The 14,001-nt window shown below is 35.6% G+C and overlaps 1 non-coding gene across 1 annotated transcript; it reads left to right on the forward strand.

The window, feature by feature from the left end:
- The first annotated feature begins 279 nt into the window (after nt 1-279).
- On the forward strand, nt 280-386 carry LOC128292349 (small nucleolar RNA R71). The gene has a single exon (XR_008282333.1). It is a non-coding gene; the product is annotated as a small nucleolar RNA R71 (small nucleolar RNA).
- The last annotated feature ends 13,615 nt before the right edge of the window (nt 387-14,001 follow it).

Raw genomic sequence — 14,001 nt, forward strand, 5'->3', positions numbered from 1 at the left:
GGTTAGGTGGCTGTGCTGCAAAACTATTAGACCCATTATTAGTAAGATTTTTAAGCATTGAGAATATTGATGATACCTGAGACGCGAGTGAAGTAAGAGCATCTACTTCATGTATTCTGGTGACTTGTCTTCTTGACGTTGCTAGATTGGTTGGCCATTAGTAATTGCTACTGGCAATCCTCTCAATGATTTCATAGGCCTCATTTAGTAGAAGCGTCCACTACCATCCTCGTGTGAGCATTGAGACCATTATAAAATGTCTCAAGTTGGAAATGTGAGAGTCCATGATGAAGGAACTTTCGTAGTAACTCTTTGTATCTTTCCCATACCTCATACAAGGACTCATCATCCATTTGTTGGAAAGTAGTGATCTTGTTCCTCAACTTAGCATTCTTGCTAGGTGGGAAATACTTCATAAGGAATGTTTTTGCTAACTCTTGCCATGTGGAAATTGAGTTCGGTGGCAATGAGTTCAACCAGGCTCGAGCTCTGTCCCTTAGTGAATATGGGAACAGCTTCAATCGTAATGCATCTTCAGGTACTCTAGCTAACTTGAAAGAATTGCTTACCTCAATAAATAGTCTTAAGTGTAGGTGAGGATCTTCGGTAGGCATTCCACTTAATTGGCCTACTGTCTAAAGCATTTGGAACATGACTAGCTTTAGCTCGAACTATTGTGCCTCAATTTCGGGTCTCCTAATACCTGGATTAAGATCATTAAATACTGGAACAGCATACTATCGTAAAGCTCTATTCCTATCATCAGCAATAAGGATAGGATTTTGAGCAGGGTTTGCTCCATTTCCTTGGATCAGATTTTGGAAGTTCATCTCTTCGGTCCTCCTCTGATTTGCTTGTCTTCTTTGCTCTCAAAAATTTCGTTCTATCTCAGGGTCTACAATGAGTTGGTCAATAATTCGGTCAATACTCATAAACACCTGAAATGATCACAGAAAAATTAATTGAGTTAAAAATTAAACAAAGAAAAAAATAAACCAAAATGTAAACTAACAAATTCACAAATAACTTTTTAAAATAGTCCCCGGCAACGACGCCAACAATTTGGAACGACGAAAATGTGAAAGTGTACACAATTGCAACAAGTAATAAAGTGACAAGTAAATGTCGAGTTATCGTACCCACAGGGACTCTGAAAAGAACTATTTATGAATGTTATTTAAAATACTTTGGTGAAGAAAAATATTTTGTTTAAAGAGGGTGATTAAAAACTAAGATTTTAAACTAAGTAAACTAAAGAAATAAATCTCAAATGCACGATTTCAAAAAATAATTTAATCAAGATGACATAATTGTATTGATTTAATTATATTTTTTTAACTTAGAATTATTAAACTCATGTCTATGTTGTTACGAATAAATTCACGACAACTCGGTAATTTGCTAACTTATGAACATATTCACCTACACAAATCCATTCATCTCTTAACATATCCCTATGTTAATTCAAACGATTAAACGTATTTTAATAACCAACATGTTATGGAGCATACATACTCATTAAATTGAACTAATCTGTTGCATAGCCCTATGTCAATTCAAATGATTAATTAAATCTAATGAGCATATAAAAGACTATGTGAGGTAAGAAAGTATCCTTACCTTGAAACAATTTCATCACAATAATCTTGCAAGTTATGCAAGGCAAGTTTATCGCCAGATACATTGCTAATTTAACCCTCAGCTACCTTAGAAGAATAAACATTTACTGGTTAAGTATTGTGTCCATTAATTATAATTTCAATCCATTTAAATAAATAATTCATTAGTTACCTTACAATTGTAATGCAAGAATAACTTAGGCATGATTTTACTTAATCAAGCATTTTACGGAGGCCTATAACAACATAAACATAATTTTAATAATTTAAGAAGATGAAATGCAATCAAACCAACACAAATTAAATTCAAGCTAAGATGATTAAATTAACCATTCCAACAACATATATATTCATAGATATTTTCATCATAACAATAACAAAAATTAAAGAGATAGGGAACAAGAATCAAATCCGGTGTTTTTCTGTGGCTTGACTAGGTTACTCCGTTCTTCCTTCTTTGTTGTCCTCGCTGATCAAGGCTTTTATGAACACTCAATTGCTGCTCCAAAATGGATGAAGAAGAACCCTTTTCTAAGGGGAGAAATTGGCACAAGAGCAAGGGACTTGAAATGGGAAGATTAAAGGAGGAAGTGAGAGAGGAGAGAAGAGATGTGAATGAGTTGAGGTGTTCTTTGAATGATCAGCCAAGGGGGTTTTTATAGCTGAATATGACAGCTAAAATTTGCTAAAAATATCAGCCAAAGAGCCACCAATTGTGGAGAGGCTTGAATGCAACTTTGACAAGTCTTCAAGGGATTCTTTGCAAGCTTAATTAATCAACTAATAAGCTGATTTGGGTCAGCATATGGACGGTTTTGGGCTGCCCAATCCTTGGCCGGTTCAGTTCAATCGGTTCGGTTCAACTGGATCACTTTTTCCATAATTAATTAATAAGAATTTATTTAGCCCAAATTAAATTGGGTATAAATTAAAATTAATTATAATATGAATTAATACACATAATTGGACCGTCTTAGGCAGGAAATTAATTCACCTGGATACTTCAAATCGCTTCTCGATTTTGTGCTTCCGGCAGTGTCTGTCGAACTATTTTTTGCCCTTTGTGCAAATCTGTCGAAAATAACCAAAATTCATAAAAAATAATTATAAAATTAACTAAATTTCAACATGTTCACATTTTAAGTGCACTTTAATCATTTTATAAAAATTAATTATTTTTCGACAAGAATTTAACCGAATTCACATGAATTTAAGTTAAAAATGGTATGAAAAAGTGTGTAAATTTGTGTTTCCAGTAACAACCTGTTTTTAGTCAAATCAAAATAGTATTTTTGAGACCACAAATATAAAGTCAAAATAATTATTTTATTATTAATTTAATGTCTACAGCATGAAAATATGATTGTGTGAAATTTTCGTTAAGAAATTTTTTCATTTGAGTGCTTAATTTGGTAAAAAAGACTAAATCGCGTAAAGCATAAAACTCGTGTTTTATTAGCTAAAGATGATTAATAGCTATAAAACCTTAAATTTAAGGTCTTTATGTGGTAATTTACTCATTTGAGAGTTAGTGGATGATAGTGGATTGGTATATGGGGTAAATATTAAGTATTTTAAAGGTTAAATTTTTAAATTGATTATTAATGGTTAATTAAATTAAAACCAAAACAAAAGTTCATATTTTATTTCGTATTATAACCGATTGAAGAAGAAACCTAACCATTTTTGTGCTAAAATTTTGGCAACCTCTTTTCAATCAATTAAGGTACGATTTTTGTTCAGTTTTTAATGATTTCTATATTTTTGAGATCGTTGCAACTAGGTCTAGCTAGCCCAAGGACTATTTTGCAAAAATGTTAAAGATTTTGAATGATGCCATTGATGAAATAGCTTGTGTTTTAAGTTTCTTGATAGATTATGAATGCTTGTTGATAGATAAACAAGTTTTGTTAAGTGATTTTTAATGAAAATGCAAATTAAGGATTAAATTGTGAAATGTGGAAACTTTGTGGTTAAAATGTGAAATAAATAAAAAAATATGGGCTGCTAGGGGCATAATAGTAATTTTTCTAGGCTTGGGTTTTGATGAAATTGAATGAATTTTTTTTACAAGCCTAGGGACGAAATTGTAAAATGGTGAAACATTAGGGGCAAATGTGTAAATGTACATAAATGTGTGTTATGGATTAAATTGAATAGACAGATTATTAAATAAGTTAATTTTGAATATATTTAGATCAAGAAAAATAAATTTCGGATCTAGATCAGGGAAAAACTAAAGTTATCGATTAATAGACCTATTTCGTCATTTTCACACCAGAGGTAAGTTCGTATATTATAACTTTTAATACAAATGTATTTCATATGCTTTGATATTGCATAAATTTGAATACGAGACTATGAATATGTTTGATAGTGATTCGATGACAATTCCACATTCGAAATCCCGGTTAAACCTTAAGAATAGTTTAGAATACTAATGACATGTCATTAGAGGATACATGGATTTGGCTTCGGGCCATGATATTAGCACTTTGGATCCGAGTTATACCGATTTGGCTTCAGGCCATGAATATCAGCTGATTTAGCTTCGGGCTATGATATTAGTATTTCAAATATAAGCTACCATGATTTGGCGCGGGCCATGGTATAGGTACTTAATGTGGGAGACTCTTGAGTATCCGACTTCTATTCCTAATGGTTCAATGGGTGAACAAAAGATGTGATTGAGAATGAGAATGATATGAGATAGTACAGGTACGTACTTGATATGTATAAGTTTTGGTTCGAAGGAACTTTTGAAGAATGTGATTAATATCATAATTGTGTATATGAAAGGTTTGTTAGTTAATATATGTTAAATGTTGATATATATATATTCAAAATTTTGAATTATAATCTTGAGACTGAGTTGAGTTTATTTTATACGAGCTTACTAAGCTTTATAGCTTACTTTGTTTATTTTCCCATGTTTTATAGTGTTACCAAGCTATCTCAAATTCAGGAATCGTCGGAGATCGCTTCACACTATCCACCTATCACTTGGTACCTATGGACTTTGGTATTTTAAGTATATGGTATGTATAGGAACTATGAGTCATTTTGGTATATGTGTTGTTATGAATTTAGCCATTTGTGTTGGCTCATAAATGTTATTTATATAATGTTGTTTATGGCCATGTAAGTTGACCTATTTGTCTTAGTTGGTGATGTATATATATATGTGTGCTAATGCCATTTTGTGATGTGGTTTATATTGCTTGGTGAAGGGTTGATTCTAAATTATTAGTTTGAGTAGCTAATGGTTGAATTTGAGATTTGTATGCTTATGGTTTTAGGCTAAGAAATGCTTAGTTGAAATGGTACATATGAATGCTTTGGAAATGTGAATTGGTATAATTGAACAGACAAGAATATGGTATTATAAGCATGATAAATGTTGGGATTAAAATGGTATATATATATTATTCTTGGTTGTGGTTTTTTTTTTGTTTATAAATGCTTTAAATTGTGCATTTGGTTTGATATAGGTGTGTGCCAAATTTGGGGTGGCAAAATGGCTTGGTAAATAGCTTATTTTTATCCACAGGGGTAGAGACACGGGCATGTGTCTCAGCCGTGTATGACACACGATTATGTTACACAGCCATGTGTCCCTTGGTGTTGAATTGGAAATCAAGTTAGTATGCTCCACAATGCCTCATACACGGGCATGTCACTTGGCCGTGTAGCATAAGTCAGTATACCGTACAGGTTTGGCACAACCTAGCACACAGCCTGGCACCCGGGCATGGATCGCCATTTTCAGGGCACACGGGCTGGCCACACGAGCCCGTGTGTTGGCTGTGTGACCCAAGTTAGAGAGTTAAACAGGGTTAGACATGGGCTGGGACAAAGCCATGTGCTCCCATTTCGAATGTCCACACGGTCTGTGACACGGGCGTGTCTGTTGGCCGTGTGAGACACACGGCCGGGCCACAAGGGCGTGTGTCCCTTATTCTTGAGAAAATTTCTTAAATGTTTAAAATATTTCCAAAGTTATCGGTTTAATCCCGAACCACTCCCAATGTATGTTTAGGGCCTCGTAGGCTCGTGTTAGGGACAAAATGATTGGTTGTGAATGAAATGTATGTGATTTGATTAATTGTATAAGAAATATGTATCAGAATGTGTTATAAATCTAGTAATACTCTGTAACCCTATTCCGGCGTTAAATACGGGTGAGGGGTGTTTCATTTATTTGTATCAGAGCTACGGTTTAGTCAATTCTTGAACTAACGTAGCAGGTGTGAGAGTCTAGCTATACATGTCATATATAAACTGTGATAGTGTGATGACTCCTAAAATTTGAAATGTGTTTTTTTATATAGTAAATAGACCCCAATCGGGCGGTGGCTGATGAGGTTGAAAGTAATGCGCCAGCTCCCGCTCAAAGGACAACACCATCTAGATCTAGACCAGTATCGAGTAGTCAGGGAGAAGAGGCTGAAAAAACCTTCTTCCAAATGATGAACGAATGGTTCACTGAGTATGTCCGAACAAATTCGGCTGCTCAAGAACCACCACCCCTCCTATTCCCCAATCGGTTCCTATAGCTCCTCAAGGTTTGGAACCTTTACGTATGAGTAAACCACTTATTGATAAAATTTGAAAGTACGGGGCTGAGGAGTTTAGAGCTACTGTTGATGATGATCCTGAGAGAGCCAAGTTTTGGCTTGAGAATACAATTTGAGTTTTTGATGAACTGTCTTGTACGCAGGCGGAATGTGTTAAAGGTGTTGTGTCACTTCTAAGGGATACTGCGTATCAGTGCTGGAATATAATAGTATCAATGGTGCCGAGAGAGAGAGTCACTTGGGAGTTCTTTTAGACCGAGTTCTAGAAGAAATACCTAGGTCAACGGTTTTTAGATTAAAAGCATAAAGAGTTTTTAGAACTAAAACAGGGCCGCATGACTGTAACTTAGTACAAAAGAGAATTTGTACGGTTGAGCAAGTATGCTCAAGAGTATGTTTCTACTGAAGAAATCATGTGCAAATAGTTTTTTGATGGGTTGAACGAGTTAAACTTCTGGTTGGAATTTTAGATTTGAAAGAATTTGTTATGTTAGTTGACCGGGCTTTCAAAGTCAAAGATTTTAGCCGAGAAAAAAGGAAAGCTGATTCAGAGGCTAGAGATTCGAGAAAAAGACCGATGAATTAACCTTATCATTCTTCATAAAAGAAATTTTGAGATTCGTATAGTCAATCAAATGTATCAGTGGGATACCAGACGTGAAAATCAACATGTGAGTCTTAAAGCTCAAGCTACTTCCGTCTCGAGCATTGGCAGTGTGAAAAACAATAGACCTGAGTGTCAACAGTGTGGGAAAAGACATTTTGGAGAACACTGGAAGAAAAGTAATAAAGCTTGTTTCAAATATGGCTCGCCAGATCATTTTATTCAAGATTGCCTAGAGTTGTCCGAGAAAGATAAATTTTAGAATACAAGACCGAGCAATACGATTGCGAGAGGGAGGCCTTCGAGAAATATGGGGAATGTTTCTAGTGGCAAAGGTGTGACTAGAGATTCATCTATGAGATTCAAGGCTAGAGCACCAGCTAGAGCTTACGTTATTTGCGCTCGCGAAGATGCGTCATCACCAGATGTTATCACTAGAACATTCTCTCTTTAGGACACTAATGTGATTGCTTTAATTGATCTTGGATCAACACATTCGTATGTTTGTGAGAATTTAGTGTCTAGTAAGAAATTTGCCTAATAAATTTACTAAGTTTGTGATTAAAGGATCGAACCCCTTAGGCAAGTATGTTATAGTTGATAAAGTTTGCAAGAACTGTCCTTTAATGACTCGGGGTTACTATTTTTTGGTTGACTTGACTCTTTTACCGTTTGTTGAGTTCGATGTGATTCTGGGAATGGATTGGTTGACTCTGCATGATGCCATTGTGAATTTTAGATGAAAGATCATTGAATTGAACTATCAGAACAGAGAAATTCTTTGAATTGAATCAGATGAGTCAAGTATCCTATATTGATTTCATCGATGTTGGCTCAGAGATATGTGAGAAAAGGTTGTGATGCATATCTAGCATATGTTTTAGATACCAAAGTGTCTTAAATGAAGATTGAATTGGTACTTGTAGTTTGTGAATATCCGGATGTATTTCTAGAAGAATTGCTTGGGTTGCCACCGATCAGAGAGGTTGAGTTTGCTATTGAACTGGTACCAGGAACATCACCGATATCTCTAGCTCCGTACAGAATGGCTCTGATCGAATTGAAAGAGTTGAAATCTCAGTTATAAGAATTAACAGATAGAGATTTTGTACGACCTAGTTTTTCACCTTGGGATGCGCCAGTTTTGTTTGTAAAGAAGAAAGACAGGTCAGTGAGGATGTGTATTGGCTATCGACAACTCAACAAGGTTACAATAAAGAACAAGTATCTGTTACCAAGAATAGATGATTTGTTTGATCAGTTGAAAGGAGCAACATTGTTTTTGAAGACTGATTTGAGATCGGGTTATTATCAGTTGAGAGTTAAAGACTGAGATGTGTCAAAAACTGCATTTAGAACGAGGTACGGACATTATAAATTTCTTGTTATGCTTTTTGGACTAACTAATGCTCCTGTAGTCTTTTTGGATTTGATGAACTGAATATTTAGATCGTATTTAGACATATTCATTGTTGTATTCATTGACGACATTCTAATCTATTCACAAGATGAGCCTGAGCATGCCGAGCATTTGAAGATTGTGTTGAAAATCTTGAGAGATAAGCAACTGTATGCTAAATTTAGTAAATGTGAGTTTTGGCTCAGAGAAGTTGGACTTTTAAGGGATATTGTTTCAGCAGAAGGTATAAGAGTTGATCTGAGTAAGATTTCGATAGTTGTTGATTGGAAACCACTGAGAAATGTATCCGAAGTCAGAAACTTTCTGGGGTTAGCTGGCTCCTATTGGCGTTTTGTTAAAGGGTTCTCGATGATTGCTACACCGATGACCAGATTTCTACAGAAATATGTAAAATTTGAGTGGTCTAAAAAATGTCAACAGAGTTTCGAGCAATTAAAAGCATTGCTAATTGAAGCACCAGTTTTGGTTCAACCTGAGTCGGGTAAAGAGTTTGCGATTTATAGTGATGCGTCATTGAATGGTTTGGGTTGTGTGTTAATGCAAGAGGGAAAAGTGATAGCTTATGCCTCAAGAAAGTTGAAGCCACATGGAAAGAATTACTCTTATGCCTCAAGACAGTTGAAGCCGCATGGAAAGAATTACCCGACACACAACTTAGAGTTGGCCGCTATTGTTTTCACATTCAAAATTTGGCGACATCATCTCTATGGTGAAAAATGTCACATTTTTACTAATCATAAGAGCTTGAAATACATTATGACTCAGAAATATCTGAATTTACGACAATGAAGATGGCCAAAATTGTTAAAAGATTATGAGTTAGTGGTTGATTACCATCCGGGGAAAGCCAACGTAGTAGCAAATGCTTTGAGTAGAAAATCTCTGTTTGTTTTGAGAGTGATGAATACAAGATTGACTATGTCTGATGATGGTTCGATATTAGCCGAGTTGAAAGCTAAACCAATTTTTCTTCAGCAAATTTGTGAAGCTCAAAAGTGCGATATCGAGTTGCAAGCTAAAAGAAAGCAGTGTGAGTCAACTAATGACTCATAATATTAGATCTGATCCGATGATTGTTTAATGTTCCGAAATTGAATTTGAGTACCAAAGAATTCTGAGCTTATTCAGAAAATTTTGCATGAATGTAACACCCCGTACCCGAGTCCGTTACCGGAGTCGAACACAAGGTGCGTACAGACTTAACTTAATTATTTTCACAGTCCATAAAAAAAAAAATTCCAGGCAAGCTGGTTACTGCGTCACTGTCGCCTTAAAAATCATATCTTGAGTTTCAAAGCTCGAAAATCAGTTTCGTAATTTTTCCCTGAAACTAGACTCATATGTCCATCTACAAATTTTTTTCTAGAATTTTTGGTCGGGCCAATTAGTACAGTTTATTAGTTAAAGTCTCCCCTGTTACAGGGTGCGACTACACTGACCTTCATGCATTACGACCTGGATATCTCCCTGTACAGGGCTTCAATACTGATTCCGTTTGTTTCTATAGAAACTATACTCAAAGAGGAATCTATACATATATGGAATGACTCCTAATTATCTCTGGTTAATTTATAGTGAATTTCCAAAGTCGGAACAGGGATTCCAGAAACCGTTCTGGCCCTGTTTCACGAAAACCTAAACATCTCTTAATATACAACTCATATGATCGTTTCGTTTCTTCCATATGAAAGTAGATTCATCAAGGTTAATTTAAATAATTTATTCACTATTTAATTTCATTCCTGCTATTTTTAGTGATTTTTCACATCCACACCACTGCTGCTGTCAGCATCTGTTTTCAAGGTAACTTTACCTATTTCGTGGTTTCCATGGACCAACTAGAGTTTTGTCATACATAGGTCCACATATGATCATATTTAGCCATTCCAAGGGCTGATCATTGCCCAACACTTCCATTCCAGTCCATAGTCACATCATGAAACCATATATATATACATAAACACAAATGGTCTAATGCCATACTCCACTTCTACGAGCCATTTTCGCATGGCTGTACACACATACATCACAAAAAGTACTTGAAAAACAACAAAGGGTAGTCCTATACATGCCATATCCAGAGTTCAACTAAAAGAGTACCAAAGGGCTTTGATAGTGTGGATGACTTCGACTTCGATGATCCCGAATCCGATAGCTAACGAACAAAATCTAGAAAACAAAGAGCCAAAGCAACGGGGTAAGCATTTTAATGCTTAGTAAGTTTCAAGTAATGAAATCAGCTTTGACTAAAGCATTACGTTCACATAGCTAAATGAATCACTTTATTAATACACATTCTCATAATCATACTTACTTCACACTTCATCAACATATACACACACAAGGTATCAACCTATCTAAGAGTCGAAAGTTCGTTAGTCGATTGAACGAACACTATTTCAAACGAATCGACTTTTCTGATGCACATGTAAACATACCTTATCGTATGGGTTTTTTTTCGAGCGTATTAATTGAAGTTATTACAGCACCAAAACGCTCACCTTCAAACCGAGTTTCTTCGGAATTTAGCCGGATATAACCACAAGCACAATTGCCTTCGGGTCTTAACCCGGATTTGGTAACTTGCACAAATGCCTTCGGGTCTTAGCCCGGATATAACAACTCACACAAATGCCTTCGGGTCTTAGCCCGGATATAACAACTCGCACGAATGCCTTCGGGTCTTAGCCCGGATATAATCACTAGCATAAATGCCTTCGGGACTTACCCCGGGTATCAATCAAATGCTCATGTACACATATATCAATAATCACGACACATCCATATTTCATTTTCGCATTAAGGCTCAAACACAAAACATTTATCAAACCTTTCCAATTTCGCTCAATAGCCACACACAAAGAGCATGATTTCAATTGACTTTACAACGTAGTCCCTACGCACATTCGGCTATCCGCCATAATATGACAAATCATTTCAATATAATTCAAGTAGGGTCATTACTCGAAGACTTACCTCAGATGTTGTCGAACGATTTTGACGGCTATTCGCTCACTTTTTCCTTCCCCTTGTCCAACTTTGGTCCTCTAAGCTCTTGAGCTTAATTCAAACAAATAGAGCTTATTAATAATTTATCAATTTAACAATCCGATTACATACATTTATATTATACAATTAGGCGCGAATAGCTTTGTTGACTAGTTACTCAAGCATTATACATGTGCTCTACTCATGCACCACCGAATAATAGGACTAGCTTAATACCTTGCATTTTCGAATTCATAGACATCATTTCATTCCTCACAACACACATTTTGTCCCTAACCATCATAAGAGTCCAAGGCATCACTTAAAATGCAATTCCAATTAAGTCTACCATCATAGCATTATCATATTTATGCACTTGGTAAGTTGCATTTGAACACATTCGCACTAGGTGTCCAAACCAATGTTCCTCGAACATTAAACTCAATTTATAACCCATTCAAAATCCCTTAGCAACAAGCATTTAACAACAATGTACTTAACCAATTCCTTAAGCACACATTCGGCAACATATATACATATATGTCAATGACTAAAACACTTAGGCCGATTCCTTCCATTTTGTATCTATGCACCTATTTGATCATTAGTTTAGTTCAAACACCCTTACACCAAGATTCATCCAATTTAACATGAATCATAAACCTAGACCCTCAATAGCTACTATGGCCGAAAGTCCTAGTCATGCCAAAATCAAAATTCCTAGCATGGGCTACCTAAAGAACTTGATAACTAGTTCAAATCTCAAACCATCTAACATACTTATCAAGTGTATACAACATTACCACCATTTTATCTCAAGTCATACTCATAAGCACATCCATCCAAACACATTCAGTACTTAAACATCATTCCGCTTAACACCCATATCACATTTACTCATTAAAACATGAAGAAGGTAATCAAATTTCTTCACTAACAACCATGGCCGAATGCTTCATTCACCCCCCCAAGTCCAAAATTTTAACATAGGCTATTAAAGAACTTAGTAATTAACTTAAATTAAGCTAAAATTCCAAAATCTAACATGAATTACTAACCTTGTTTTGAACTTAAGACAACCGAATGCTATCTCCCTTTCTTCCTCTAAGTTTCGACCAAAAGAATGAAAAAAAAAAAAGGATGAGCAATTTTTTTTTTCTCTTTTCTTCAACTCACGGCAAAGGGGGGGGACACTCACACCATTCTCTTTTTTTTTCTTCCCTTTCATTATTCAATTCCCATGCTCATTATTTTATTTTTTTCTTACATACACCATTGTCACAACATGTTTTATGACATGTTTTTGCCCATAACTCTTTGTCATGGCCGGCCACTAGCACTTAGGCGGGAAATTTGACATGCTAGTCCTCCCTTTTGATTACATGCACTATTAGGTCCTTATAGATTAGCCTATCACATTTCAAAAGTGTCACACAAGTCCTACTAACTGAATTCACATGCAATCGACTAAATCGAAGCTTGAAATTTTTACACATTCATAATTACATATTCTAGACAATAAATATTACGTTCAAACATTTCGGTGACTCGGTTTAGCGGTCCCGAAACCACTTCTCGACTAGGGTCAATTTTGGGCTGTCACAATGAAGCACATAATGGTTGTCTATCTGTTCACCCAGGGAGTACTAAAATGTACAATGATCTGAAACAGTTATATTAGTTGTCGGGTATGACACGAGATATTTCTGAGTTTGTGTCGAAGTGTTTGATTTATTAGCAAGTGAAAGGTGAGCATCAAGTGCCTTCGGGTTTGCTTCAACTCGTGAAGATACCAGAATGGAAATGGGACAGAGTTATGATGGATTTCGTATGAGGGTTACCCCTGACTCCAAAAAAGAAAGATGATGTTTAGGTTGTAATTGATAGATTGACGAAATCGACACATTTTATACCAGTACGTATAGATTATTCACTCGATAGATTAGCTGAATTGTACATTGCTAAGATTGTTAGATTGCATGGGGTGCTAGTTTCGATTATTTCGAATAGAGATCCGAGGTTTACATCATGATTTTGGAAGAAATTAAAAGAAGCTCTGGGTACGAGGTTGAATTTCAGTACAGCTTTGCATCCGCAAACTGACGGTCAGTCTAAGAGAGTAATTCAAATTCTTCAAGATATGCTTTGCTGTTGTGTTTTAGAGTTTGAAGGCAATTGGGAGAGATTTTTTCCATTAGTTGAATTCGTGTATAATAGTTTTCAATCAAGCATAAAAATTTCACCATACGAAGCATTGTATGGTCATAAATGCTGAACACCATTGTATTGGACTGAACTTAGCGAAAAATACATTCACGGGGTTGATTTGGTTAGAGAAACCGAAGAGAAAGTGCAGGTAATTCGTGACTGTTTGAAAGCAGTTTCAGATCGAAAGAAATCGTACGCGGATTTGAAATAGAAAGACATTGAATTTCAGATTGGTGATAAAGTGTTTCTAAAAGTATCTTCGTGGAAGAAAATTCTTAGTTTTGGTCGCAAAGGCGAGTTGAGTCTGTGTTTTATCCGGCCATACGAGATTATTGAAAGAATAGGGCCAGTGGCATATCAACTAACATTATCGTCACAATTAGAAAAGATCCATAATGTATTTCATGTGTCGATGTTGCGACGTTACAAATCAGATCCTTTACATGTAATTTCTCCGACAGTGATTAAAATTCAACCTAATATGACGTACAACGAAGAACTGATTAGAATTTTAGCTCGAGAGATTAAAGAGTTGAGAAATAAATGAATAGCTTTAGTGAAAGTCTTGTGGAAAAGTTACGGGGT

Source organism: Gossypium arboreum, chromosome 4 (assembly GCF_025698485.1).
Source record: "Gossypium arboreum isolate Shixiya-1 chromosome 4, ASM2569848v2, whole genome shotgun sequence".
NCBI lineage: Eukaryota > Viridiplantae > Streptophyta > Magnoliopsida > Malvales > Malvaceae > Gossypium > Gossypium arboreum.